We start from the raw sequence: 27,719 nt of genomic DNA, 5'->3' as shown, positions 1-27,719 counted from the left end.
TTAGCAGCCTTTGCACTTAACTACTATGCCACCAGGGCTCTGAATCATAAACAGTTCAATATTCATTTACTTTTTTATGTAAAATTTATATCCAATACCGTATAAATCGTAAGCATGTGTATGTTGAGTTCTGACAAATGCATATACTTATATAACCCACACCTCAAACAAGATGTAAAATATTTTTAAACAAACACCAAACCAAAGAAAACCTGTTGCCATCAAGTCAATTCTGACTCATGGCTACCCAATTTGTTACAGAATAGAACTGTTCCACAGGGTTATCTTGGCTATAATCTTTACAGAAGCAGATCACCAGATCTTTTATCTGTGGTGCTGCTGGGGGAAGGTTCAAAGCACCAGAACCACCAACCTTTAGGGAGTAGTTGAGTGCAAACCATTTGTACCACCCTGGGACCTAAAATATTATTATTATTCAAAAACATTTGCTCATGTCTCTTCCCATTGGATCCCTGCCCCTACTTCTTAAGATGCAACCATTTTTCTGTTTTTCTCTCATGGAATAGTTTTCACCTTTCTAGATCTTCATTGAAAAAAAATTCTCTTTTGTATACAAATTCTTTCATTCAGCTTTTTTTCTGAGATTCATCCATGTCATTGCATGGATCAATAATTCATTCTAAATATTGATGAGTAGTATTCCATTGTATGAATACACCACAGTTTGTTAATCTATTTTCCTACTGATGGACACCTGGATTATTTCCCTTTTGGGACTTTAATGGATAAACCCGCTATGATTGTTGCCATACAAGTCTTTCTGCCAGCATACACTTTTGTTTCTCTTGGATAAATACCTAGGATTGAAGTTGTTATTAAATCGGTGTATGCTTAGCTCTATAAGAACCTGGCAGAATTTTTTTCAGTGACTGCATTATTTTACAGTCTCATCAACAATGAATGAGAGTCGAAGTTGCTCTACATTCTCACCAACATTTGTTGCCTCTATTTTTATTTTTAGCCATTTAGTGAATATGTGATGCTACTTCATTGTTGTTTTAATCTGTACTTCCTGGGCGAGGACTTTTTCTTGTGTTTAATGATCATCACATATCTACTTTTTAAAAGTGCGTATTAAAAATTTTTCCCCTTTTTTATTTTTTGTCTTTTTTACTGTTGAGTTGTAGAAGTTCTCCTCTCTTTTAGCCCATTGTCACTGGGAAACAATCCTCTGTTGTATATATGTTTGCAATTTTTTTTCATATTTTGTTGCTTGCTATTTAAATCCTTAATAATGCTTTTTGAAGAATAGAAATACTTAATTTGTTAGAACTGAAAAAATAAGAAAACCAAACACAATGCTGTCGAGTCGATTCTGATTCATAGTGACCCTCTAGGAAAGAGTAGAACTGCCCCATAGTATGTCCAAGGAGCACCTGGTGGCTTCAAACTGCTGACCTTTTTGTTAGCAGCCATAACTCTTAACCACTACTCCATGAGGGTTTCCTTATTAAGACTAATTATTATGAAATATCTCACTTTATTTTAAAATTATTCATCTGTTTATATTTAAGGTATATCTCTTTCATAAATATTTATTATTTTCTTTCAAAAAAGTAATAATTGCTTCTTTTGTTTTATCCATTTTGAAAAATCTTTGCTTTGCAATAACAGTGTTTAGTCCATTAACATTTTTTTTATTGTGTTTTAGGTGAAAGTTTACAATTCAAGTCATTTTCTTAAGCAAAAGCTTATACACACATTGTTATGTGACCTTAGTGCCTCTCCCTACAATGTGACAGCACACTCCTTTTCTCCACCCTGTATTTCCCATGTCCGTTGAAGAAGCTCCTGTCCCTCTCTGGCTTCTCATCTCACCTCCAAACAGGAGTTGTCCATGTAGTCTTATGTGTCTACTTGAGCTAAGGAGCACAATCCTCACCAGCATAATTTTAAGTCTTATAGTTCAGTCTAATCTTTGTCTGAAGACTTGGCTTCAGGAATGGTTTTAGCTTTTGGCTAACAGAGAGTCCGGTGGCCATGACCTCCGGGGCCCCTCCAGTCTCAGTCAGACCATTAAGTCTGGTCTTTTTATGAGAATTTGAGGTCTGCATCCCACTTTTCTCCTACTCCATCAGGGATTCTCTGTTGTGTTCCCTGTCAGAGCGGTCATTGGTGATAACTGGCCACCATCTAGTTCTTCCTGTCTCAGGCTAATGGAGTCTCTGGTTTATGTGTCCCTTTATTTCTCTTGGGCTCAAATTTTCCATGCGTCTTTGGTGTTCTTCATTCTCCTTTGCTCCAGGTGGGTTGGGACCAATTGATGCATCTTAGAGGGCTGTTTGCTAGCTTTTAAGATGCCAGATGCCACTCACCAAAATGGGATGCAGAACATTTTCTTAATGCACTTTGTTATGTCAATTGACATAACAGGGGACAATAGATGTCCCCTGAAACCATGGTCCCCAGATCCCCGCCCCTGTTACTCTGTCCCTCAAAGTGTTTGGTTGTACTCTGGAAACTTCTTAGTTTTTGGTTTAGTCCAATTTTGCTGACTTTCCCTGTATTGTGTGTTGTCCTTCCTTACCTTCATCTGAGACAATTGTTGTCTACTATCTAATTAGCGAATACCCCTCTCCCTCTCTCCCCACCCTCATAACCATCAATGAATGTTTTCTTCTGTGTTTAAACCTTTTCTTGAGTTCTTATAATAGTGGTCTCATACAACATTTGTACTTTTTCGACTGACGAATTTCACTCAGCATATGTTAGGAGATGTTTCAAGGATTCATCCTTGTTCTTCATCATTACATAGTATTCCATCAGGTGAATATACCAAAATTTATTTACCCATTCATCCGTTGATGGGCGCCTTGGTTGTTTCCATCTTTTTGCTATTGTAAGCAGTGCTGCAGTGAACATGGGTGTAGATATATCTACTCATGTGATGGCTCTTATTTCTCTAGAATATATTCCAAGGAGTGGGATTGCTGGATTGTATGACAGTTCTATTCCTAGCTTTTTAAGGAAGCACCAAATCAATTTCCAAAGTGTTTGCACCATTTTACATTCCTACCTGCAGTGTATAAGTGTTCCAGTCTCTCCACATACTCTCTAACACTTATTATTTCGTGTTTTTTGGATTAATGCCAGCCTTGTTGGGGTGAAATGGAATCTCATTGTAGTTTTGATTTGCATTTCTGTAATGGCTAATGATCCTGAGCATTTCCTCATATATCTGTTAGCAGCCTGAATGTCTTCTTTGGTGAAGTGCCTGTTGATATCTTTGGCCCATTTTTTAATTCATTGTCTTTTTGTTGTTGAAGTTTTGCCATACCTTGTGGATTTCAGAGATTAGACACTGGTCGGATCTGTTGTAGGCAGAATTTTTTCCTAATCTGTAGGCTGCCTTTTTACTCTTTGGTAGTCTTTCGGAGAACATAAGTGCTTGATTTTTAGAAGCTCCCAGTTATCTGGTTTCTCTTCTGGTGTTTGTGCATTGTAGTAATGTTTTGAATACTGTTTATGCCATGTATTAGGGCTCCTAGAGATGTCCCTATTTTTTCTTCCATGATCTTTATCATTTTAGATTTTATATTTAGGTCTTTGATCCATTTTGAGCTCGTCATTACACACGGTGTGAGGTATGGGTCTTGTTTCATTTTTTTGCAGGTGGATATCCTATTATGTCAGCATGATTTGTTAAGGATAAATTCTTTTTCCCAATTAATGGACTTTGGGGCTTTGTAGAATATCAGCTGCTCATAGGTGGATGAATTAATGTCTGGATTCTCAATTCTGTTCCATTGGTCCATATATCTGTTGTTGTACCAGTACCAGGTTGTTTGGGCTACTGTGGTGGTATAATAGGTTCTAAAATCAGGTAGAGTGAAGCCTCCCACTTTGTTTTTCTTTTTCAGTAATGCTTTACTTATCTGGGGCCTCTTCCCTTTCCATATGAAGTTGGCGATTTGTTTCTCCATCTTGTTAAAAAGTGCCATTGGAATTTGGATTGGGATTGCATTGTATCTGTAGATCACTTTGGGTAGAACAGACATTTTCACAATTTTGATTCTTTTTATCCATGAGTAAGGTATGTTTTCCCACGTATGTAGGTCTCTTTTGGTTTCTTGCAGTAGTGTCTTGTAGTTTTCTTTGTATAGGTGTTTGACGTCTCTAGTAAGATTTTTTTGAGTAAGATTTATTCCTAAGTATTTCATCTCCTTTGGGGCTACTATAAATGGTATTGATTTGGTGATTTCTTCTTTGATGTTCTCTTTGTTGGTGTAGAGGAACCCAACTGATTTTTGTATGTTTATGTTGTATCCTGATGCTCTGCTGAAATCTTCTACTAGTTCCAGTAGTTTTCTTGTGAATTCTTCAGGCTTTTCTGTGTATAAGATCATCTGTGAATAGGGATACTCTTACTTCTTCCTCTCCAATCTGGATGCCCTTTATTTCTTTTTCTTGCCTTATTGCTCTGGCTAGGACCTCCAGCATAATGTTGAATAAGAGGGGTAATAAAGGGCATCCTTGTCTGGATCCCATTCTCAACGGGAAAGCCTTCAGCCTCTCTCGGTTTACAATGATGTTGGTTATTGGCTTTGTATAAATGCCCTTCATTATGCTGAGGAATTTCCCTTCTATTCCTATTTGGCTGAGAGTTTTTATAGGAATGGGCAATGGACTTTGTCAAATCCCTTTTCTGCATCGATTGATAAGATCGTGTGGTTCTTGTCTTTTGTTTTATTTATGTGATAGATTACATTGATTGTTTTCTAATGTTAAGCCATCCTTGCATACCTGGTATTAATCCCATTTGCTCATGGTGAATTATTTTTTTGACATGTTGTTGAATTCTTTTGGCTAGAATTTTTTTGGAGATTTTTGTGTCTAAGTTCATGAGGGATATTGGTCTGTAATTTTCTTTTTTTTGTGGTGTCTTCACTTGGTTTTGGGATCAGAGTTACGCTGGCTTCATAGAATGAGTTTGGGACTGTTCTGTCCTTTTCTATGCTCTGAAATACCTTTAGTAGTAGTGGCGTTAACTCTTCTCTGAAAGTTTGGTAGAATTCTCCAGTGAAACCATCAGGGCCAGTGCTTTTTTGGGGGGAGGGAGGTGGTGGGGGGAGTTTTTTAATTACCTTTTCAATCTCTTCCTTTGTTATGGGTCTATGTAGTTGTTCTACCTCTGTTTGTGTTAGTTTAGGTAGGTATTGTGTTTTAGAAATTTGTCCATTTCCTCTAGGTTTTCAAATTTGCTACAGTACAATTTTCCATAGTATTCTGTTAATTCTTTTAATTTCAGTTGTCTGTTGTGATATTGCCCATTTCATTTATTATTTGGGTTATTTGCTTCCTCTCCTGTTTTTCTTTGTGAGTTTGTCCACTGGTTTATTAATTTTGTTTATCTATTCAAAGGACTAACTATTGGTCTTGTTAACTCTTTCAATAGTTTTTCTGTTTTCTATTTCATATAATTCTGCCCTAATTTTTATTATTTGTTTTCTTCTGGTGACCAAGGATTCTTCTGCTGCTTTCTTTTTGTTTGAGTTGCAGGGATAATTCTTTCAGTTTGGCCCTTTTTTTTTTTCTTGGATATGTGCATTTATTGCTGTAAATTAACCTTGAGCATTGCTTTTGCTGTGTTCCAAAGGTTCTGCTAGGAAATGTTTCTATTCTCATTTGATTCTATGAATTTCTTTATTCCATACTTAATTTCTTCTATAAACCAGTAGTTTTTTAAGCAAGGTGTTGTTCAGTTTCCACATACTTGATTTTTTTTTTCCTTGCTTTTTCTGCTCTTGATTTCTACTTTTATGGCTTTATGTTCAGAAAAGTTGCTTTGTAATATTTCAATGTTTTGGATTCTGTTAAGGCTTCTTTGTGACCTAATATGTGGTCTATTCTGGAGAATGTTCCATGCGCATTGGAAAAGAATGTATACTTGGCTGCTGTTGGGTGCAGTATTCTGTATATGTCTATGAGGTCAAGTTGGCTGATCATGGCATTTAGATCTCTTGTGTCTTTATTGAGCTTCTTTCTGGCTGTTCTGTCCTTCACTGAAAGTGGTGTGTTGAAGTCTCCTACTATTATTGTGGAGTTCTCTCTCTCTCTTTTCAATGCTGTTACACTTTGTTTTATGTATTTTGGTACCCTGTCATTGGGTGCGTAACTATTATGGTTATATCCTCCCAGCATATTGTCCCTTTAATCATTATTTAGTGTCCTTCCTTATCCTTTGTGGGAGATTTTACTTTAAAGTCTATTTTGTCAGAAATTAATATTGCCACTCCTGCTCTTTTTTGATTGTTGTTTGCTCGATATATTTTTTCCATCCTTTGAGTTTTAGTTTCTGTCTTTAAGTCTAAGGTGTGTCTCTTGTAGGCATCACATAGACGGATCGTGCTTTTTTAAATTCATTCTGCCACTCTCTGTCTCTTTATTGGTGCATTTAATTAATTTACATTCAGTGAAATTATTGATAGGTATGAGTTCAATGCTCTTATTTTGGTGTCTTTTTTTCTGTGCGTTGTTGACAGTTTCTTTTTTATCCTTAATTTTCTGTGCTGAGTTGTTTTTCTTTATATATTGTCTTTTCCTCTTTTTCATTGTTGTTGTTTTGTAATTGCTGAGTCTTCATGTATTGCTTATTTTTTACTTTGTTGTGTAGGGTTGTTAGTTTCCTTTGTGGTTACCTTAATATTTACCCCTGTTTTTCTAAGCTTAATCTAATCTTTTATTTCTTTATATTGCCTTGACTTCCTCTCCTTATGAAAGATCCGTGACTACATTTTTTTGGTCCCTCTTTTTTGTTTTAATGTTGCCATCTTTTATATAATGATGTTTCCTGTTTTGAGTGTTTTAGCTTTGAGTTATTTTTGAAATTTCCCCATGTGGGTTGATATCTGGTTGCTCTGTCCTGTGTTCTAGTCTTTGGTTATCATCTGATGATATGGATTTTCTAACCAGAGGACTCTCTTTAGTATTTCTTGCAATTTTGGTTTGGTTTTTGCAAATTTCCTAAACTTCTGTTTATCTGCAAATGTTCTAATTTCACCTTCATATTTGAGAGACAGTTTTGTTGTCTCTTTATCTTTGGTTTTGGGAAGTTTGATTATAATATATCTTGCTGACTGTCTTTTGGGATCTACCTGTGTGGGGTTCAATGATCATCTTGGATAGATATCTTCTCATCTTCCACCATATCAGGGAAGCTTTCTGCCAACAAATCTTCAACAATTCTCTCTGTATTTTCTGTTATCCCCCTCTGTTCTGGTACTCCAGTCACTTGTAGGTTATTCTTCTTGATAGAGTCACACATAATTCTTAGGGTTTCTTCATTTTCTTTAGAATTCTTTTATCTGATTTTTCCTCAAATGTGTTGGTCCCAAGTGCTTTATCTTCAGTCTCACTAATTCTGACTTCTGCTTCTTCAATTCTGTTCCTATGACTTTCTATTGAGTTGTCTAATTCTAAAAATTTATTGTTAATGTTCTGTTTTTCTGTTTGCTGTCTCTCTGCGGATCCTTACAGCCTATTAAATTGTCATTATGCTCTCTTCTAATCTTCTTAAGGTCCTCTAATGCTCATCTGTGGGTTCCTTGGCTTGTTCTGTGTTTTGCCTGATCCGTTTCCTGATCTCTTGAAGAGTTCTGTGTATTAATCTTTTGTATTCTACCTCTGGTAGTTCCAGGAAATTGTTTTCATCTGGGAAGATTTCTTGATTCTTTGTTTTGGGAGCTTGCTGAAGCCATCATGGTCTGCCTCTTTATGTGATTTGATACTGTTTTCTTCCAGCCATCAATAGGTTATTGTATTTATTTATTTTATGTTTGATTACTGTCTCCTAGCTTGTTTTGTTTTGTTTTGATATGCCCAAATAGGCTGCTTGAGGTAACTAGTTTGATTATTGCTGCCTTTGAAGCTCTAACATCCTGTCACCAGGTGGTTAGAGCTGTTACTAGATGTTATGAGCACAGGAGTCCTTTTACTTCTCTCGTACTGATTCAGCTTAGGTGATCAGGTAGTAGGTCCCCAAGTGTGTGTTACAGGCTCTCACCTACAGTCTTAGAAGAGTAGAGGTGATTGGTGTAGGCACAGGTATCTGGCTGCCATAGGGGGTCATACGCTGAGCAAGGCAAGGGACTGACAACTGCCCTTGAGTGTCTGTGAGGAGAGCATGTCCCTGTTCCCTAGTGACCCTATAGGATGGAGTAGAACTACCCCATAGAGTTTCCAAGGAGCACCTGGCGGATTCAAACTGCCAACCTTTTGGTTAGCAACCGTAGCACTTAACCACTACACCACCAGGGTTTCCTTGTTCCCTAGAGCATCTAAAAACAAAAAGCAAAAACCCAAATTTGTTGCTGTTGAGTTGATTCCGACTCATAGCAACCCTATAGGACAGAGTAGAACTGCCTCATAGGGTTTCCAAGGAGCACCTGGTGGATTCAAACTGCAGACGTTTTGGTTAGCAGCTGTAGCTCTTAACCACTATGCCACCAGGGTTTCCTAGGTGGGTGAGTACTGCCCCTGAACTATGGGCACCCAATGCTGTTGGCTATAAGGACTGGGAGGCACCACTTATCCTTGGGTCCCTGTTGAGGGTGGCTAGGTGGTGCGAGTGAAGCCACCATTCCTCAGGCCCCTGATGTGAGTAGGTGAGAACCCTGCTTAACAGGCAAAGCAGTGTCAAATGTCACCAACTTGCCTCCCGACCATATAGCTGAAACAATTGAAGTTAGACTTTGGGCATATACCTTGTTGTACTGTGCTAATGAGGGCACATGCTGTTGAAATGAGCCCACACATGTCTATGCAGGGGTAAAAGGCATTCATAGTCCTTGGACCACTTATGCCCGTGCCTAGGCAAGGGAGGTGTTTCTGCCCTGAATTCACAGCTTAGGGGAGCTGGCAGATTATTTTTCCCCCATTTGTTAATTTGTTCCTTCTCCAAGGCTGGGAGGATGGTTCAGGTTGCACGACGAGTCCTACTTCCAAAACAGGGAAAGGGGCTATCACTGAAGCTGGCTCAGGACCCAGTGCAGAGTGGGGAGGGGTCAGTTAAATGGGAAAGAGTTTTTTCCAAAGGGGAGTTTTTTGGTCTGTGCAGTAATTAGATGCAAGTAATTATCTTATGATGAGAGTACTGCTTTTTGCTGATTCTGGAGGCATGGGTGAATTCTCTGCTACTCAGTCTCTCCTGATGTGGAAAATGCACCTTAAACACCACTGCTTACTTCACTGCACTTTTGCCAGTGGCTCCAGCCTGGTGCCAGTTCCTTCAGAGTCAGGTCTGACAACTCCTCGCTGCTTCTGAACTGTCTCTCCCTCTCCCTGCTGCTCAGTCCAATTCCTCGACTTTGCCTTTGATGTTCAGGGCTACTAGATTGTCTTATATAATCAATTCACTTGATTTTTTTGGTCTTCGCTGTAAGAGAGACCACCAGAAGCGTCTGACTACTCTGCAATCTTGGCTCTGCCTCCTAGCCCATTAACATTTAATGTAGTTGTTTATATTGCTGGATTCAGATTTATCATTTGATTACTATTTTATTCTTTATTCCTGTTATTTTTAGTTTCTCTGCCTTCTTTACCTTCCTCCTTTCGGATTAAATGCAGATCTTTAGAATTTCTTTCTAATTTATTTATTGATTTTTTTAGCAGTACCTTTTTAGATTAACATTATTTATTTGTTCTAGGGATTACCATATATGTTCTTATGTTGTCATAGGCTACTAAAAATTAATATATAAATGAAATAGTACAATATTTTTTTTAAGTGGTCTATGAATGCAGAAACTTACGAAGGTATAGGTTCATTTACCCGCTACAATCTGCCATTATTTATATTATACTTGTCATATTATGTATACGTACATTGTTAAAGTCTACAATATTAAAATTGTTTTGCTTTAAACAAATTAATTTTAAATAAATTATAAAAGAAATATTATTTTATATTTAGCCCACCCACCATTGCTGTCAAGTTGATTCTGACCCATAGTTACTCATAGAACGAAGTAGAACTGCTCCATAGGGTATCCAAGGAGCAGCTGGTAGAGTCCAACTGCTGACCTTTTGGTGAACAATCGAGCTCTTAACCACCGTGCCACCAGGGCTCCCCATATATTTATTATTTCCAGTATTCTATTCTTTTATGAAGATAGGATTTTCCCACTGGTATTGTTTCCCTTCAATGTGAAGAAATTTCTTTAACATTTCTTGTATAGTTCTGCTGACTATATTCTGCTATTATTATTTTAATCTCAATATGTCTTTACTTGTCCTTCATTCTTGAAGCATATGTCCACTGGATATAGAATTCTGGAGTGACAGGTTTATTTTATTTTTTTTCTCATCATTTGGAAGAATTTAGTCTGCCATATCCTGGCTTCCAGTGTTCCCTTGTAAGTAGTTCTAGATTTCTCTGCCTTTAAGAAAAATGGCTGCTTTTAAAATTTTGTCTGCTCCATTGGTTTTCTACCATTTTCTATTATTAGCTTAAGCATGCATTCTGTATCTATATCTTGCTTAAATTTTTTGAGGCATTTGAATCTCTTCTGTTGCTGGTATGCCAAGACAGTTCCTAAGAGTTCAACTATCACAGAAAAAAAAAATCTAACCTGTGGAAAAATACAAAAGAAGCCAACAAACAAAAAACAACAACAAAATAGCTACTTAAAAGTACTAGGGAGGGAAAAAAAGCAGGCAGTTTCTGAAGAGGGGAATGAACTTGGAACAAGGATTTGACATAGTTGTTTTTTTTTTTTTTTTTTTTTTTTTTGGTCTTTTAGCCTTTGAGAAGGCCAGAGTTGCAGAGCTACACAGAGTAGTTAAAACTCTGAAGGAAAACTCATAGATAGTTTAGGCTGAGGAACCAGATAACAATATCGGAATGAAAATCACAAAGAAGGAATCTATCTTGAATATAGCTTAGTAGAAAAAAAAAGTAGAGATTATCCAATTAGAAGACTGGGGAGAAAAACAAAAATGAAAAACAAATATTAATAGAACCTCAGAAAACTATAAAACATTATCAAAAGGTCAACTATGAATATAAACAGAGTCCCCATAGAAAAGGGAAGGAGAACAAAGAATAAAAAATATTTAAAGAAATAATGACTAAATTTTTTTCTCGATTTGGTACACTCTGAAAGTTTTGAAAACCAAACCAAACAAAAACACAAATACAAGGAAACACAAATGCCAATATTCTGATTGTGATATTGTGCTGTAATTTTGTAAGATGCTACAGTTGAGGGAAACTGGATAAAGTGTACACAGGAGGTCTCTATATTATTTCTTACCACTGCATGTAAATCTCTATCTCAAAATGAAGTTTGTTTGTTTGTTTGTTTTTTAATATACATAAGCAGCAGGTTAACATATAGAACATATTCTTAGAGTTTGGCTTTAGCTATACCTACAATCAATTAGTCCTGGTGACACAATGGTTAAGTGCTTGGCTGACAGCCAAAAGGTCAGGTGTTTGAACCCACCCAGTGGCTCCAAGGGAGAGAGGATCTGGTGATCTGCTCCCTGAAAGATTACAGCCCAGCAAACCCTATGAGGTAATTCCTACTCTGTCCTATAGGATTGCTAGGAGTTGATGTTGACTCAGAGCACACAACAACATCCTTTAATTCTGTTTTCTTTTCAGAGGATTTTACATTTACAGAACAATAACTAATAATTAAAGTTTTAAAAGTAATGGATAAAAAGTATGATACGTTTTAAGGTTGTTAAAAAACGTCTTACATGCTATACTTAACTTACTAATTTAGTACAGTTATTCAAGTGGAAAACCACAAGCCACAAAATGTTTTTCATTTATCCTTAACAGTTAATTACAAAATAATGTCTATGGAAAGTATTTCTTTAATTTCCTCTCCCTCTTTGACCCAATTGTTGTTGTAGTTAGTTGGTGCCTGGTCAGCTTTGACTCATTGTGATCCTATGTTTAACATTGCATTCCCAATGCAATATGTATGGTCCAATTAACCTTTCTAATTTTTTTAGCCTTTACAATTCTGTTCTAAAATTTATTATCCCTTCTTTACTTCCGAGAGATTTGGCAGGGTAAAATATGGAGTTGTTGTTAGGTGTCATTGAATTGATTCCGACTCATAGCAACCCCATGTGATATGGTAGAATTGCCCCATAGGGTTTTCTTAGCTCTGGTCTTTACGGGGATAGATCACCACGTCTTTCTCCCACAGAGGCAATTGGTCAGTTTGAATCACCAGCCTTTCATTTAGCAGCCAAGTGCCACTAGGGCTCCTTAAAATATAAAGTATACATGGAGGGAGGAAGGGGGAACTAAGGGGATTAAAAAATGTCCTCTTAAATTGCAAAAACAATTAAAATCTAATTTTGTATTTCATTATGTATATTCATCTACAAGACATTATCTTAACAAGTCATATATGAATCTGGCATTGCATAAATATAAGGCTTAAAATCAGATATCTTAAATATCTACTATATACTTTAATGTTTCTTATTCTCCATACTTTCACTTAATCTAAAAAGTTAGTCTAGTGATTATATCCTTAAAAAGAATTAAAGTTTACATGGTTTCTTTATGCTCCTACCCTCTCACTTTCAATCTGGTATCTACTATATATCCCTAGACTATTATGGGATTCAATTCTTTAAATTATAATATTTACCTGTCATTTTGGACCTCTCTGCTCTAAGTCTGTTAGTAGTGAAAAATGAATTTTAGTCATGTTTTCATAACATACAGGTCTTCTGCTAAGTTTAGATGAGTGAATGAATGGGAATATATTTCTGTTCTTTACCTACAGGGTTTGTTTAACATTTTTTTATGCATTTCTAATTGAACTAAAAGTTTGATAGGGGGATTAATGAATTATCTTTTTGAAGTAGAGTCTACAAGAAAGTGTACTAGATGTCATTTCATATTTATTAAATATACAGTATTCCTGGAATGTTAAGTTGATTTTATATCCTCTAATTCTACCGAGGGAGTCCCAGGGTAGTACAAACAGTTAAAACACTCGGCTGCTAACTGGAATGATGGACGTTCAAACTCACTCTGAGATGCCGAGGAAGAAAATCGTGGTGACCTACTCCCCAAAAAATCAGTCATGGAAAACCTTATGGATCAGAGTCCTACTCTCAGGCACATAGGGCTGCCGTGAGTCCGAATCAACTCAAAGGCAACTGCTTTTTAATTCTATCAAGAGTATTCTTACTCATAGTCTTTTATTTTTAATATTCTATTTCTTTTTTAAATAGACAAAACTAATCCAGGATGCTAGCAGTCAAGATGCAGGTTGTGTGGGGGAGGAAGGGAAAGGTAGCAGTGATGGGATGGGCCATAAGGGCATATTATGGGATGCTGCTAATATTTGGGGATGCTGGGTCTTCTTGGTTATATAGAAATGGTCACTGGTAAAAATTCACTGTGCTGGATACATTTATGATTTATGGAATTTTCTGTAAATACATTTTGGTAAAACATAAAACAAGAAAGATTCCCTTTAAGTCCTTAAAAAAAAACAAAATATTAGGTGTTGATCTTTTTTTCTTTTATAATTGTACTTATAAGGCTGCTTAGTTACAGTACTTGAACGAATGCTCTTAGGCAGGGAACAACTATTGCTAAATTAACTAATTGCTTAGATACAGAACTTGGAGTAATGCTCTTAAACAGAGAATGGCTACTATTAAATTAACTTATTAAGGGTGATTATTACAATTCTGTTGTCTACCACAATAATTTGTTTCTTTAAACTGATGGCTACTGAGTTTATGACTGATAGCTTTTCAAAGATAATGTAGTTTCATTTTGCATATGAATATGATTTATCCTCCTTGCTTTTCAACTTGCAATGAATATTTTCAGATGATTCTTGTTCTTTTAAACCACAAAGCTTTTTTTTAAAATCTAAATATATTTTATTGTTTTTATTCCATGTGTCGATAGGACTAGAATAAATCAATTTTCACTTACTTAATGTGATTTTAGAAACAACCTAATATCAGTTTTCATAGTTTGTTTCATCATGTTATCATTAAAAAAAATAGATAAACAAATTCCTAGTTCCAGTCCAACGCTCATGTCATTTCAGTGATAAATGCATCAGTATTACTAATTTTAACATGTTCACTGCAGCACTAAGCAAGGCTAATCATGCAAACCGAAGAACTCTCACTTGTAAAATGAATGCTATTAACAATGGATTCTTTGCATAACCACTAACATATAATTGAGAGTATAATTTTACCTATGTAAATTGCCTTCTACAACTTGTCATAGTCCTACACATCTACAGGATAATTACATCATTTCTTTTAAATGAAAAGGAAACTATAAAAATGTAGAAATGAGTTCACTTTGGAAGTTAATGTTGTACCTACTTATATCAATTTAGTCAAAATTTTGTGGATAAAATTCCACATGAAACATTCTGTTAGATGTGAATAAAATATTTCTTTTTCCTATTCTGAGCTCAAAAATTATTCACAAACACAATTTTAGACATACATGTACACTCATGTGTATGCACACACATACAAATACACATAGGCATAGAGTAAATTACTCACGGATAGAGAATATATCAATAATTTACATTTATTGGTTCACATTTCTTTTAAATAAATCATTGCTCTGTATGTTGATTTTCCCTAAATGACTAAAAGACCTTTGGTGACCAACTACTAACTTTCCTTATAGGCTCAACTCCTACCTCTCACTTGCTCAGAATTAGTCACCTGCTTTTCTGCTTAGTGACTGCATATTTAAGTGTGCATAAATACAGTAAATACAGTAATGACACGTCAATTTGACTTTTTGATTAGCAGCCAAGTACTTTAACAACTTTGCCACCAGGGCTCATTCTTAGTGTGGATGAAATGATATCTCATTATGGTTTTAATTTGCATTTCTCTTATAACAAATGATGTTGAGCATCTTTACATGTGATTGCTGGCCATTTGTGTTTCTTCTTTGGTGAAATGTCATCTTTGCTCATTTTTTAAATAATTTATTTTACGTTTCCTTGTTGTTGCTGCGAATATACACAACAGAACATACACCAATTAAACAATTTCTACATGTACAGTTAAGTGACTCTGATGACATTCTTCAAGTTGTACAAACATTCTCACCCTCCTTTTTTGAATCATTCCTTCCCCATTAACATAAACTCACTGCCACCTAATTTTCCTACCTGATCTTTCGAATTACTGCTGTCAATTTGGTCTCATATAAATGCTTCTTAAAAGAGCACACTTTTTTAATTTATTTGTATTTTTGTTGTTAAAGTGTAGGAAGTTTTGTGCATTCTAGATGTTAAATGCTTATTAAATATGTAGTTCTCAAAAATGTTTTCCCAATCTATAGATTGTCTCTTTATTTTGTTTATAAAGTACTTTGATGAACGATTTTTTTTTTTTTAATTTTGATGAAGTCCCACTTATCTGTTTCACTTTTTGTTGCTCATGCGTTTGGTACCATATTTAAGAATTAATGGTTAAATACACATCCTGAAGCATCACTCCTATGTTTTTATAGTTTCAGTTTTACATTTAGTGCTTTGATCCATTTTGAGTTTATCAACCACCAGGAACTGAAATTATGATTCAATAACAGAAGGAAAGCTGGAAGAAAAAAATAAAATATGTGGAAATTAAACAAGGCACATCTAAACAACCAATGGGTCATGGAAGAAATCAAGAGCGAAATCAGAAAATATTTAGAGTCAAATAAAAATGAAAGCACAGCATATCAAAACTTGTGGGGCACAGCAAATAAAGTGCTCAGGGAGTAAACCATAATGGTAAATGCGTCCATTAAAAACAAAGATGTAATACCAACAACCTAATTCTACAAGTTGAGGAACTGGAAAAAGAAGAGCAAACCAAGCCCAAAGCTACCAGAAGGAGGGAAACAAAGATCAGAGCAGAGCAGAGCAAAGTGAAATAGAGCATAGAAAAACAATAGAGAGACTCAATGAAACTGGAAGCTGATTTTTTGAAAAGATCAATAAGATTGAGAAACTTCTAGCTAGACAAACCTCTAGATTGATAAAGAAAAAAGAGAGAAGTTGCAAATATCTAAAATCAGAAATGAAAATGGGTTGCATTGGCCCAGAATCAAACCCAGGTCTCCAGTGTGAAAGATGAGAATTCTACCACTGCCCCCTTTCTTTATGCATATGTATGCATATATGTATATGTGTACATTCATAGCAAATTGTTGATATAATATGAATAGTATGAAATATAAGGGTTTTATAGGCTGCTCAACATTACTTCTCATGATTAAGTGCCTATGTAATCAAAAATTATGTCATAACAACATTTTTGTTTCATTAATCTCTGCATTATATTCTAATATATACATGTAGCATAAGTAAATTGTTACATTTAATCAGTCACAGGCCTTTTAAAAAATTTTTTGTGTTTATAATTTATATTCTTATCAATATTCTGTACAATGATCAACGCAAACATTTCTGAGATAATCCTTTACATGGCTAACAGATTGAAGGCTGAATTATGCCTTAGAGATGATCAGATTCAAGGTTTTCATTGTATAAACCAAAAAAACCAAACCAAACCCAGTGCCGTCGAGTCAATTCTGTCTCATAGCAACCCTATAGGACAGAGTAGCACTGCCCCATAGAGTTTCCAAGGAGCACCTGGTGGTTACGAACTGCCGACCCTTTGGTTAGCAGTCGTAGCACTTAACCACTATGCCACCAGGGTTTCCTTTCGTTGTACAGATTAGGTAATTTACGTGGCAAGCCTATATTGTTATACTGCATCAAAACTAGTATAATAAAATCTGAACCCATATATTAATTTAAATGCTCTATTCATACTCCATCCCACACACACCTGTTAGTTTGTTGTACTGTGGTGGTTCGTGTGTTGGTGTGATGCTGGAAGCTATTGCCTCAGTATTCAAAAACCAGCAGGGTCACCCATGGCAGACAGGTTTCAGCTGAGCTTCCACACTAAGGCAGACTAGGAAGAAGGACCTGGCAGTCTACTTCTGAAAAGAATTAGCCAGTGAAAACCTTTTGAATAGCAGCAGAGCATTGTCTGACATAGTGCTGGAAGATGAGCCCCTCAGGTTGGAAGGCAGTCAAGGTATGACTGAGGAACAGGTGCTTCCTCAAGGTAGAGTAGACCTTAATGACATGGATGGAGTAAATCTTTCAGGACCTTCATTCGCTGATGTGGCATGACAAAAAATGAGAAGAAACAGCTGCAAACATCCATTAATAATCGGACTTGGAATGTATGAAGTATGAATCTAGGAAACTTGGAAAATCATTAAAAATGAAATGGAATGCATAAACATCCATATCCAAGGCACTGGTGAGCTGAATTGGACTGATACTGGCCATTTTGAATCAGACAATCCTATCTTTCTACTACACCAGGAATGACAACTTGAAGATTAAGGGGATTGTCTTCATTGTCAAGAAAAACATTTCGAGATTTTTCCTGAACTACAGTGCTGTGCTGTCAATGATAGGATAGTATCCATAAGCCTACAAGGAAGATCAGTTAATATAACTATTATTCCAATTCATGCACCAACCACTAAGGCCGAAGATGAAGAAATTGAAGATTTTTACCAGCTTCTGCAGTCTGAAATAGATTGAACATGCAATCAGGATGCATTGATAATTACTAGCAATTGGAATGCAAAAGTTGGAAACAAGAAGGATAGGTAGTTGGAAAATATGGCCCTGGTGATAGAAACCATGCCACAGATCTCATGATAGACTTTTGCAAGAACAACGACTTCTTCACTGTAAATACCTTTTTTCAACAACATAAACAGTAACTTTATACACCTGGACCTCACCAGATGGAATACACAGGAATCAAATCGACTACATCTGTGGAAAAAAACCAAAAAACCCACTGCTGTTGAGTCAATTCTGGCTCATAGCAACCTATAGGACAGAGTAGAACTGCCACATAGGGTTTCTGTGGAAAGAGATGCTAAAAAGCTCAATATCATCAGTCAGAACAAGGACAGGGGCCAACTACAGAACAGACCATCAATTGCTCATACACAATTTCATGTCAAAGCTGGAGAAAATTAAAACAAGTCCACGAGAGCCAAAGAATGACCTTGAGTATATCCCACCTGAATTTAGAGACCATCTCAAGACTAAATTTGAAGTGTTGAACACTAAAAAAAAAAAAAAATGACTGAAGACCAGATGAATTCTGGAATGATATCAAGGACATCATACATAGAGAAAGCAAGAGGTCATTAAAAAGACAGGAAAGAAAGAATAGACCAAAATGGGTATCAGAAGGGACTCTGAAACTTGCTCCTGAACATTAAATAGCTAAACAAATGGAAGAAATGAAGAAGTAAAAGAACTGAAGATTTCCAAGGGAGGCTCAAGAAGACAAAGTGAAGTATATAATGACATGTACATAGACCTGGAGTTAGAAAACCAAAAGAGAAGAACATGGTCGGCCTTCCTCAAGCTGAAAGAAATGAAGAAAAAATTCAAGCTCTTAGTTGCAGTATTGAAGAATTCTATAGGGAAAATATTAAACGATGAAGGAATCATCAAAAGAAGATAGAAGGAATACACAGAGTCACTATACCAAAAAGAACTGGTCTACATTCAACCATTTCTGGAGGTAGCATATGATCAGAAACCGATGGTACTGAAGGAAGAGATCTTTAAGCTGCACTGACAACACTGGCAAAAAACAAAGTTCTAGGAATTGATGGAATACCAGTTGAGGTGTTTCAACAAACAAATGCAGCACTAGAAGTGCTCACTTTTCTGTGCTAAGAAGTTTGGAAGACAGCTACCCGGCCAACCGACTGGAAGAGATCCATATTCATGCCTATTCCAAAGAAAGGTGATCCAACCGAATGTGGAAATTATTAAACAGTGTCATCAATATCACATGCAAGTAAAATTTTGCTGAAGATCATTCGAAAGTGGTTTCAGCAGTACATCCACAGGAAACTGCCAGAAAACCAAGCCAGATTCAAAAGAGGATGTGAAACAACGGATATCATTGCTGATGTCAGATGGATCCTGGCTAAAAGCAGAGAACACCAGAAAGATGTTCACCTGTGTTTTATTGTCTATGTAAAGGCATTTGACTGGGTGGATCATAACAAATTATGGGTAACATTGTGGAGAATGGGAATTCCAGAACACTTACTTAATTGTTCTCATGAGGAACCTGTGCATAGATGAAGAGGCAGCCGTGGGAACAGAACAAGGGGGTATTGTATGGTTTAAAGTCAAGAAACTTGTGCGTCAGCATTATATCCTTTCACCATACTGATTCAATCTGTATGCTGAGAAAATAATTCAACAAGTGGAACTCTATGAAGAAGAATGGGTCATCAGGATGGAGGAAGACTCATTAACAATCTGCAATATGCAGATGACACAACCTTGCTTGCTGAAAGTGAAGAGGACTTGAAGCACTTACTGATGATAATCAAAGGCTACAGCCTTCAGTATGGATTACACCTCAACATAAAGAAAAAAAAAAGATCTTCACGACTAAACCAGTAAACAACATAATGGTAAATGGAGACAAAAATGAAGTTGCCAAGGATTTCATTTTACTTGGATCCACAATCAACACCCATGGAAACAGCAGTCAAGAAATCAAATGACACGTTGCATTGGGAAAATCTGCTACAGAAGACCTCTTTAAAATGTTGAAAAACAAAGACATCACCTTGAAGACTAAGGTGTGCCTGACTCAGGCCATGGTGTTTTCAGTTGCCTCATATACAGGTGAAAGCTGGACAATGAATAAGGAAGACCAAAGAACAATTGATGCCTTTGAATTGTGGTGTTGGTGAAGAATATTGAATATACATGGACTGCCAAAAGAACAGACAAATCTGTCTTGGAAGAAGTACAACCAGAATGCTCCTTAAAACAAGAATGGCGAGACTACCTCTGACGTACTTTGGACATCTTGTCAGGAGGGATCAGTCCCTAGAGAAGGACAACATGCTTGGTAAGTAGATTGTTCTGAAAAAAGAGGAAGACCTTCAATGAGATGGATTGACACAGTGGCTGCACCAGTGGGCTCAAGCATAACAATGATTGTGAAGCCAGCCCAGGATCACGCAGTGCCTTGTTCTGTTGTATATGGGGTCACTATGAGTCAGGGCCAATTAGATGGCACCTGACAACAACAACATTGATAGTCCCTATAATGTTATTTCAAGAATAGTGAAATATATGTTACACATTTTGTCATCACGTTTTGATATTCATTAGAAGTAGTGAGTGTGGAAATCAGTATGTTTATCACTCATGTATGCCTAATTCAGGATAAGAAATTCTCTTCATTTTTTATTTATTAAAAGATTAATGTAAATAGTATGAATCACTCTAACAGCAAAGGTTTGATAATAACAAAGAACCACATTAAATATATGGAAATAGGTCATATTATATCATTGCATGATACAAATTGCTTTCTTCTTTAGCTTGTTTCCATTTGATTTTCTTCTATTTCATCTTTAGTACCTCTTAGGTTTTAGAAATTATTTGCAGTAGCAGGCAATTGTAATACAATCTTTAGTTGAAATCTTTGTAGCTTATAATAACGAGAAAAGTACCCTCGTTTAGTAATTTCTTGTTAGAGAGATTAAGTTTCAATTGAATTTTCCCAAACCCAAACCTGGCAGACGATAAAATCAGTGAGCAAAATATTTTTGAGTCACTCCTGTTGGTGACTTAGACTGCCTGAATAAATAAACAAATTAATAGTTACTTTATTTGTTTATATCTATATCAATACAAAAAGATCTCTTAACTTAGATCACCTATTACTGTCTGAACAAGTATTCTTCATAGCAGATCATTAAACAAAATTTGTCTCAAAGGCATGTCTTTCTATACCACAAGTTCAGTACATCTATTCTTTACACATACAGAAAATGTGAATAATAGAACACTGAGTAACTAAGTACATTGAATGAAAATGTAATTACACTAAAAATGCATTTTTCTTCAGATTTAAAATTACTTCTGATGTTAAATTATTGGGAAGCATGCAAATGATATAGGTCCACTTGTACAGCTCCTTAACGTCATGGAAAATAAGCGTTAAAATAAGATCCAAACTGAACAAGGACAGGTCACTGGAGTGGAGTGAGCGTTTTGATGCAAATGGAAAGAGAAAGACTTCCTGTAATAATGAAAGAAGCAATGAACCTGAGCTAAGAATGACTGTCTGTGAGAATCTTGTTCCCACATATATACTACACAGCTCTTCTGTCTCTTCTCAGGCTCTGTCCAAACTCATTAGGAATGTAATTGCAACTGTCTGTTCGAATACCAGAGAACAGCAATTGCATTTTTCCTTTCCTTCCTCCTCCATTCACAGGTAATCTCTGCACTATGTATGCTTCTGATAAGAGTTGAACATGCAAACCTTGAATCCCTTGTAACTACTGGGCTATTCACTTTCAGAATGAAATAGAATCAATTGTATTTAAACTGGTTTTAAATTTTTAAGACCTTGTAATTCTTGGTGGGAGTTAGGTATATTAATGTTAAAGCTCTGTTAGGAGGGGATTATTTTTATATCTGAGAGGTTAAATCAATACAAGTCATTTTTAAATAGCATTGGCATTCATATACTTAAACTTTCAGCATGCTCCATTACAAAGATTTATTTCTATCTTAAAGGTAAGAGTTTATTCCTCACAGAGATTATGATTCCCTTGTAATCACCACATAGCCACAACTGTAATTTTATTAAGTTCTTAGTATAACGATCATCATTGCCCTACTAAGTTATGTTTCAAAAGGAGAAAACAAGTGATCTACAAAGCTTATTAAACTGGTATGTAACCCAACATATACCTAAAGATTTTGTTCCTTAACACAAACTACAAATAACACAGTTGCACAATCAATGGCTTTGGAGTTAAAGAGTTGTAGCTCCACCATTTTCTGTGTGACAGTTCACCATCTCTAAAACGGAAATAAAATACTAAAATCACAGTAGTGTTTCAAACTAAATAAAGCATTTCCCACAGTGATGGGCATATAGTGTTTTCTTATTTTTTATATCTTTACCACTTGTGTTCCTTTCTCACACTTCTCTTTCGTATATCATTATTTTTGTTGATGTTTTCCTTTTTTTTTCCCAAAAGTATCACGTATATTCATGTTCTCTATGGAAGTTTTTTTTTCCTATGGAAATTAAAAGCATTCTTTGAAGACTTTCTCAAATGTCACCTTTCACAATTGAAATGAACTGTGTCCTTGTATATATTTTCAAAGATAATGGTAAAGCATAGAAAGAAAAAAAATATCTATTTTTCCCTTTGGTTATACTCTCAGTTATGGTATCCTTTTAGTCATTTTACCCCTCAAAAAACTAATACAGAATAATGATTATGATTATTCTAATAGGCCTTACATCCTGGGGGAAACATGGAAGAGGGAAGTTAGATAAGCGACAGCCCCCACTGCTGAAACTAGCCTTGAGGCATCAACTTAGAGCAATCATTTTCATATTCTACTGTCCATTCTAGATTCCTCTCACCCTCAGGTATCGATTCTACAGGTATTGGCAGCTTACCTGGCGGCATGATTTAGACCCTCCACCTTTCCTGAGGAGTTTGTGGCCCTGGCCATCATGCAGTTCTCAGGCCAAGTTAGCCGCACTTTTTCTTTCACACTAAAAATTGGGCAATGAAATACCAAGTGTGTCACCTGGGCGCCACACAGACTTGCCTTAGATCTGCTAGCACTATATGAGAGCTTTATGAACTTGGGCACCTTACTTAAGCTTTATGAATCTCATATATCTCATCTGTTATATGAGAGAACTTCTTTTTCCCTCCTCAGGGAATATGATCATAGGTATCTGATGCTGAAAAACGTTGGTAAGCTCTACCCATATAAAATTCTGAACCCTACATATCACGTGATCCATTGCCAAAATGTCCAAGGCATTAGCTACAATCAGCACTCAAGGGAAGTTTTACATTCTCGGGAAAAAAAAAAAAAAAGCAACTAGATCATCTTCATTCCAAATAACTTACAAGAGAGGACTAATGCTATACTTCAGAGTTTATTTACAGGAACAAGTATTATTCCAGAAAATGTCATGGTAAATTGATGTATTAATGAGAGAAATAACAGCTGATGAGCTGATGACTACAGACAATTTCATTACAGTATCATCTCTCCAAGTACATTAAAATCCTCTGGCATTTAAAATATAATCTTTACACATTAGCATACTTAGGGCACCCGAGTACTTGGTGTGCACATCTCTACCCAATGCTTTCTTGCCTTCACTCTGAGTGTGTCTTGATCTTATTCTTCCATTCCATTGTGCCACTGTCCGATATTCACTTCTAATCCTAGGAAGAACGAAATATAATGCAGAAATCTGAACGGGCTGAAAGAGCACATATATGAAAGCTCAGAGTATTTTGCTCCAAAACTGACCATGTATATATTTAATTAATTCCTCAAATGCATATTTATGTCAAATTTTAGGGAAAAAAAAGTATTAAAATGTCAAAATCGCAAGATGTTCTAGGCTCTGGTTCAAGCAGGGGGATAAAAACAGAAATAGGTCCAGCTGCCTGCTGAAAGATTTATTATTTTCTTCTCCTGAAACATAAACAATCCATCCATAAATAACTGAACAGGCAAGCTGTAAACCTTTACTCTTCAGTCTTTCTTGGCAGGGCTTTGCAGAATTGATTTATGTGTACATTATACCTATTACTATGTCGAGACAGTTTAGTGGGAAAATTTTGTTATTAACTGATTATTTTAATGCAAAACTGAATAGGCTGAGAAATGGATTTCATGTGTTCATAATGAACAATGCTTATTCAAGGACTTATTTACTTGGCAACCTGAAATCTTAAATCTTGCTCACTATTTTATTGTTGCAATGTTATTACATAAAATAATGTAAAATGAAAATGCAAATTCATAGTTTTTATACTGGAAGATAGACATTTTTTGGTGGAGTGTTTATACTCCTTCACTGTTATTCAATAATCACATGCACTGTATCTCCTACATTACGCTTTAGAACTGCAAAGAAAGTTTTAATAGTCTATCATGAACATCTGCTGTCCCTGATCTTTGGCATTCTATGTAGTGTCTTTATTCATATGCTTTTGCTTTGTTGCTCAAAAAATTACTTTTGTGTTTTGCAATTCTGCATCATGTCTCGCAATTGGCCTTGGACAAGCATGTATGAATCACTGTATTGATACTATCAGAAAGACAAGTGTTTTCTACACTCAGGGTGGGGGATCCTATGAAAACAATTACCTACACGTGTTTTGAAATAGAGTCAGAAACATGATGATGAAATATGAGTAGTAGCAGCCGTGTTAATCCACATCAGCTTCCCTGTGGGAGAAATAGTGGCACAGTTCTTGTGTGTTTTTGCTTTTTGCAGTCAGTCTCAAAATTCATATATCAGCTCTATCACTTAGTAGCTCTTTGTCCTTCCACAAGTTTATCAACATCCTTGAGCTCTAGTTTTGTAATAAGAATACTTTAGCACTTCTTTCATCTCATCTTCTATAACAACAACAACAAAACAATCTCAGAAAAACCTAAATTTCTTCTTGTTTTGTGCTCTACTGGGGCGGTTTTGTACTGATGGGGAAAATCCCATCACAGGATAAATAATCGTGAACTAAATATTTACAGTAATTACCCAAGTTGAGTTCTCAACTCTGCCTGCAAATCCTACTGTTATTCTGTTCCCCTAATTACCTACTCTGCAATGGCTCTTTCACTCTTCTCCAAACTCTTGGAACCTCCATTTTTCATCCCCGCTGCCACCCCATAGTCTCTCTCTCTCTTACTTAAATTAGATGACAAAACCTTTTATTTTACATAGATATCAGAAGTTGTCATATCAAAACTCTCTCAACTTCTGGCCCAGAAATATATAACTATATGTATATCACTTGCTGTCTCTATTACTTCTCCTCCACTCACTTACCAATGCACCCCAATAGGATGGAAATAGATCCTTACATTGAAGTGGAAGTGGATTTCCTTCCACTAAAATAGGTCTGTTTAAATTTGACTATGTTTCCTATATTATTATAGCCAATGCATATGCATTACTTCACTTGCCATTAAAAAATGTTTGATTCCATCTTTTTCTTAAAACTATTTGTTAGACTTAAGATATTATCCTCTAGTTTTCTATTTTATCTGCATTTTCAAATTAATTTACATGAATTGTTCATCATATCCTATTACTTCTTTAATGTAGAAAAAAATTTGAGATTTTGTCCCCCTTTTCATTCTTGGTAGTGGAGGTCTATATTTTCACATTTTAAAAATCAATTTTGCTGAAGATTTATGAATTTCATTACTCTTTTCAAAAACAATTGATGACTGCTGATTTTCTCTATTTTATTTTTTTTCTATTTGATTTCTGATCTTACATATTTTTGCTTGTTTCCTTTCACTTTGGTTTTAATTTGTGTTATTATTCTCCCTTCTAAGATGGAAGTTAAAATAGATGTGTTTTCTTTTACATATGTATTTAAAATCATAATTTTCTCTCAAGGCATTAATTTAACTGCACCCCTCACATTTTTTTTTTAATGTGGTATTCTCATATTTACTCAAATCCAAACATTTTCTGACTTCCTTGTATTTGTGATTTATTTACTTAATCCATGGCCTATCTATAAATGCGTTTTACATTTCCAAATGTTGGGAAATTTTCAAGTATCTTTCTGTTATTGATTTATATTTGTTTCTTCCGTATACTAAATCTCTGAGACTGAAGTAATTCCAAACTGAACTGTATTCACTGAGGGTGCTCACCTAATAATGATTTATGTATGTTACCATGGTGCAGCCATTCAGGTTTCAATAACATATTAAAAGATATATTTATGGAAAATTTTAAAATCAAGGAATAATTAATTAAAAAAAATTAGATGGTTTCAAATCAGAAATGAAAAAAATGGCAGGGATTTGTGAGATAGCAAATTATATCACTTAAAGAAGAATTATGGTCAAGGCCTGTGTCAAGATGGAATTCACCTTTAAAGACCATGAATATCTCATGGAGAGCTATCATCTACTTCACCTGATTTTATTTTTATTTGTGTTTGTGTGTGCGTGAAAATATATCATCACAGGAGATATTGGGATACTCCCATGCAAAAATTTAAAGACCCTCAAGGAACACTCCATTGCAAAGGTCTTCACTGTCAAGGATGCAATCTTTTTCAGAAGCCAAAAATTTACATTTTTTTTTCCTACTGGAATAATGTGTTGTCAAAATTTTGCCAAGAAAACTCTTTCTTGAAATAAAACTCTCCATTGAGATACAGTTTTGATTGTTGGCTGAAAGATGGAGAGGATATGAGTATCAGAGTCCTAGGAAATGGTGAAAGCGTTTATAGTTTCTTATCTTTTTTTCTTTATAAATATCGAGAAACTAAGTGGCCATTCCATGAAAAAAAAGGCAGTTGAGCCTGTCCATTTCCCTATATTTGAGTTTGACAGAAATCTCCTTGTCTCACAGAGACATTCAAAGGCTATGAAGGTAAAAAGCTAAAGTCCGGGGCACCTATCACCGCCCTGAAAAGAAAGGGACCTTCCATATTCAGAATGCCTGGATAGCAGTGTCAATTTTGAATTAACAAAGGTTGATCTCTGTTTTTACTACAGCGTCAGTGGCAACCAATTGAGAAAAAGAAAAAAAAAAAAAAAAGGAGAGAACCCTGAGAGATAAGGAGCATATATAACTACTCAGGGGAGACACTTCCAGGGTGCCTTACACAAAAAACTTAAAAGGTTCCTATTCCCAATTAATGCTTTGAGATTAAGAGAGAAAATGTAAGTAAACAATTAAAAAGCAAGTCTTTAATATATACTTTCTAAAACTGCCTTTTACTTAATTTAACTGGGCATAGGATGCATAACTTAGGCAATGTTACCTTTGATCTTAATACAGCTATAGACTCACTGTCAGAAAACTTCCAGTTTTAAAGAAATTGTAAAATCAAGCGAAAATGTAGTGCTCCATGTCTAGTTTACAGTTTAGGAAATATACAGGCACAAGTTATGAATACAAAATCCACAGAAATAAGCCTGGTGTTTGATTGATCCGATATGAGTAATAAGATTTATGTTCTATTTAAATAAATCCTGGACAAGTTTCTTTCTATTGAAACTGAATGCCACAAAGAAAAAGCTGAAATGTCTCAACGTGACTTTTTTTTCCTTACCATTGGATATATTTTTAATGGATATTATTTATGAAAAGCTAAATAACTATATTTCTTAATATGTTTTTTCTTCACAAATGGAAAATGAACGATGACATTAATTTTAAAAAAGGCTAATAAGTAAAATTTTTTTGTTACAAGATTATATACTACAGTATTCAGAATAAGTTTAAAGAGTTATGAGCAATGCATTTAGAATATTTTATGTGTTTAGATTTTTTTTTTTTTAGATTTAGGTTCATTACATCAACTGTAAATACCTTCAAAACATTTCCCACTAATAATTACATAAATATTGAAAATAAATCATACAGCGAACTGTAAAGTGTTTAAGATTTTAATGAAGAAATAAAAAGGGGTATTGATTTAGAATTGGTGGCTTTCATGTTGCTGTGATGCTGGAAGTTATGCCACCAGTATTTCAAATACCAGCAGGGTCAACCCATGGAGGACAAGTGTCAGTAGAGCTTCCAGACTAAGACAG

Source organism: Loxodonta africana, chromosome 9, assembly GCF_030014295.1.
Source record: "Loxodonta africana isolate mLoxAfr1 chromosome 9, mLoxAfr1.hap2, whole genome shotgun sequence".
NCBI classification, from domain to species: domain Eukaryota; kingdom Metazoa; phylum Chordata; class Mammalia; order Proboscidea; family Elephantidae; genus Loxodonta; species Loxodonta africana.
Note: the sequence above shows the minus strand (reverse complement) of the source record.